The 4,371-nt window shown below is 37.0% G+C and overlaps 1 pseudogene; it reads right to left on the reverse strand.

Moving 5' to 3' along the window:
• Positions 1-3,182: 3,182 nt before the first annotated feature.
• Positions 3,183-3,711, reverse strand: LOC137764642 (small ribosomal subunit protein uS12-like; annotated as a pseudogene).
• Between the last annotated feature and the right edge of the window lie 660 nt (positions 3,712-4,371).

The following is a 4,371-nucleotide window of genomic DNA, read 5'->3' on the forward strand; positions in this document are numbered from 1 at the left end:
GTGTACTCTTCTCTAAATAAAGCAAGTTTTCATTTTTATTGCTGGATTTTTGACACATGTGAATAAGGCCAAAACATTTTATAAATTCTTGATTATTTTTTGCCTATCCATCAAAAAAACAAAAGTTTTAGTCAAAGGCTTAATGTATTCTTAGAGTTCCACAGAAAATTTTAGTACTCTATCTAAATCAAACTTATTGAACGTTGGAACAGTCAAGAAAAATGAAAGTATATCCTCCCAATTTTAGCACTTATTACATAGTTATGTTCTAATCATCGTTCAACAAATGCATAGAACATAAAGATCTATGGAAAAAATTAAAATCATTTGTTTCAATTTCTTTACTTAAAATATTAGGAAAAGGAGGTCCGAGAGGCATTATGACTATTCAAGTTCACATGACTAGAGTATTCCTGGAAATCATGTTTTATGAGGCTTGCTTTATTCTACCAAACCATTCTGTTTGCAAATTTTGTAATATTTAATTATAGTGTACTAATTTTATGTTATTAGTCATTTACTCACTAAGTACTATATTAAGTAGCATATTATACAATAAGACAGTGTTTAGAGAACATCACGCTTAGGGAATAAGTGAATAATAAAATACAATTAAAAAAATAGATTCTCCCAATGCCTAAATTGCTGCCTGCATATAAACTCAACACCTGTTTAAGATCACTAGACTATTAGTCAATAAGTTAATTATGTGATAATACAATCAGGTCCCCACTGCCAAGCAGAAGTTATGTAAGGGTGCTACTTAACCAAAGAACAGCTTAAATATAGGGACCTTGTATGTTACTCTGGTCCCTGCCTGTCTCTTTAGCAGAGAGATCCAGGGACAGAACACTCACTGTAATCCTGATCATGCCACTTAACATTCATATACGGAAGAACCAGAGAGCTTTTCTACATCAAAGTCAATATTGATACGCAAGGTAGTCCAAAGGGCAACCTTTTAAAGCTTGAAGTTTATTATCCACTATTATCTTCCGGATATGCTTCCAAATGGGGAGAACAGTGAATATTCCCAAGTTAAGTCATCCTTACCGCACGGAGCTGAAGCAGTTTTCCTGAGCCCCAGATTTAAATGTGAGAAAGCATGGCTATCTCACAAGCATGTTGGACTAATTCCCAAAGGGATCATGGGTATCTGAATAGTAGCTGGTGGGAATCCATGGCTTGTCACCTCTATCCCTAATTTCTGGCAGTAGTCACAACTCTGCCAACAATTATAGGTGATATATGTGTAAGAAGAAAATATGTTTCTCTCTGCTATGAAAGGGTATACATTCATCAGACTGTCTTTAGTACAAAGAAGGGAATTCTTCCACCAATGAAAGTTAAAAGTCACAGATGTCTGCCTAATGATGATACTGAATACTTCTTAGTTCACATGTACATCTTTACAACTTAAGATATTTATCCAACACCTCCAAGCTGGCTGAGTGCTGTTAACCAAAGAACAGCTTACATATAGGGACAATGAGTATCAGATATGGCTTTAGGCATTTTGAAGGAAGATGCCCTGGACTTTCCTAAATTTGTTCTAAGAAATGTTCTGGATGGAGTCTGTTCCCACTGTTAGCATTAGTTATGTAAAGGTGTATGTGAGTCTAATTTTTCTAACTGGGTCAGTTGGCTAGTTTATGTTTATCCATGTATTAGCTGTAGTGATTCATATATCCTAATCCTAATTAGGATTCAGACATAGTAATTGGTATATAACTAAATACGGAATAATCATGTTCTTTTCTGTTATTTATAATTATCCATTAAAATTCAGCCAATCAGAGAAATTCCCTGGTGGTCCAGAGGTTAGTACTCTGCGCTTTCACTGCTGAGGGCCCGGGTTCAATCCCTAGTTGGGGAACTAGGATCCCACAAGCTGTGGGGCATGGCAAAAAAAAAAAAAAATTCAGCCAATCAAAGTAACATAACCTGTAGGCAAGGAGAAGTTTGGTTCTCATGTAAAAAGAATTTTAAAAATATCTTTTGGGTAGAATTTTAGACATTTATACACATGTTGAAGTTCCTTTAGTTTGTACTGAATTTGTCTTACAGTATTCCCATCCAGCATATTGAATGGCAGAATATTAGACTTCTTTTTACAGTCTTGAAATCCAATAGACAAAGCTTACTTTTGCTTATTACCTAGCTCCCATTGCTGACCAAGGAAAGATCGAGTTACATCTGATGTTGTTATTTTTCATTGGTGTAGCTAATTCTGCCAGTGGTAATAACACTAGGATTGCAGTAGTTTCTACTTCCACTCTTCAGGGGCTACCAGTTTTTATAGTTGCCTTAAGAAACCAACAGTAACCAGCAAAGCACAATCTCATCTTTTGCATATGCTCATCTTTCTCATTCTATGAAACTAACAACATCATGAAGGTTTTAGAAACTGTCATATAGTTGGATCCCTAACTGCATGGAAATTGGAAAAGAATTTGGAGTTCTATCAATAAAAAGTCAGGGAAATTTTGCATGGGTAAGCTCCTACCTCTACATCAAAGGACACAACAGGATTAATATGCGGGGTTTATAGAATTGATCCCAAAATGCAGTCAGTTCCTAAGGAATTCAAAATTCTAATATTTATTAAATACATTATTTTGTCAAATAGGTAGTCAGACACAGAAGACCTGCCATGGGTCCTCATTCCCCTCCAGCTAAGTTGTAAAAAAGGGTTACTAACTCTCCCACCCTTATCCAAGTGGAGAATAGATGTTGTGTGGCTTTTCTGTGGCCTCTCCTGTCGCCACAGAAAGTCATGTTTACTACATGTGACCTTTGCACTCTAACACTCCCAGACCTCTAATTATGTGCCTATTGTAACATCAGATGGAATCTTTTCACTTCCCTTTGCCTCCAAGAGTTTTAAATTAACTGGAGTCACCATATTTCATTGAGAACCACGTTATAACATTGTTCTAAACAATTTGTCTTAAATTATATACTACTAGAATTTTAATTTTTTTCAAGTAACAAATCATCTTAAAAGATGCTGAAGTCAATTGTTTAATAAAGTGGATCACTAAGAATTTGAGTTCATCGAAGTCAATTTAAACTATATTCTACAATATTCCAATTAATTCATTTAATGCATATTTACCAAGTCCTACCATGTGTAAAGCACTGTAAATCAAAATAGACATAAATTTATGGAGCCTCAGGTCTCATAGTGGAACCAGTACTTCAAAATTTTTGTTCAATTGTATGTTGATATATGAAGCTTTTTTGGGGTTTTTTGGCATATGAAAATTTATTACTACCATGTTTTCACCATCAAAACTTAGTCTTTCCTTTCTGCCTTCACAGAGGGCCAAAAGAGAGAAACTGGCAACTTTGACAATGCGAACTCCATGTTGCCAAGGAGAGCATGACCTTTGCAACCAAATCCAGCAACCAGAAATCATTTTCCTCAATAAAATTTAAGCAACCATCATTGGGTAAAAAGATGATTTTTTTTCTTGCCGTTCTTAATCAGCTGGACCTGAAACACTTTCTGATGGCAGCATTTGGCTGTTTGGTTTCAACTCCTACTTTTTCCAGGACAATTTCCTTTGCATGAAAAGCACCTCCGAAAGGGTTGGCCTTCAGGGTTATGCCCAAATGGGCTTTCTTGTACTGTTTATCATGACACTTCTGATCTCATCCGTGGCCCCAGAGCTTCCTGGCAGTATAAAAACCATGACACTTGCTCATCCTGCTAGCACAAAAAGCCTGAACAAAAGAGCAGAAGCTTTTAAAAAGATTGTGCCTTATTTGATAAAAACCAATTCTCTCATCTCTACCGCCTAACCAATTATCTCTTTAGCCACTCATACTGGTATTTGATAAAGAAATTTTAACTTCTAAGAGCCTTATATGGTGAGCTCTATAGTGTAATGGTTAAAATAATGGGCTTTGAAGATGGCAGCGTAGGAAGATCCTGAACTCACCTCTTCCCATGGACATAACGAATCTACAATTACATATGGAAAAATACCCTCTGAAAAGACTTGAAAACTAGCTAAACAGTTCCTTCACAACAAACAGTAAAAGGGCCACATGGAGATGGGTAGGAGAGGCAGAGACGAAGTCTCGCCAAAAACCCCATGCCCAGCTTGGTGACCCACAGTCAGGAGGGATCTCACAAATCTGGAGCTTCTCTCTGAGGAGCAAGGGGTTCATGCCCCACCCCAGGTACCCCAACCACTGGGACCTGCAACGGAGAGATGAGCCCCCAAAATGCCTGGAGTTGAAAACCAAAGCTGTAGGAAACTGAGATATTTCTCCTAAAGGGCTTGCTCTGGGGACCAGCACAAAAGCAACAGTTTGAAAAGCGCCTACACTATATGTTCAGGAGATTCATTTGATAATCCT

Source organism: Eschrichtius robustus, chromosome 5, assembly GCF_028021215.1.
Source record: "Eschrichtius robustus isolate mEscRob2 chromosome 5, mEscRob2.pri, whole genome shotgun sequence".
In the NCBI taxonomy this organism is placed as follows: Eukaryota; Metazoa; Chordata; class Mammalia; order Artiodactyla; family Eschrichtiidae; genus Eschrichtius; species Eschrichtius robustus.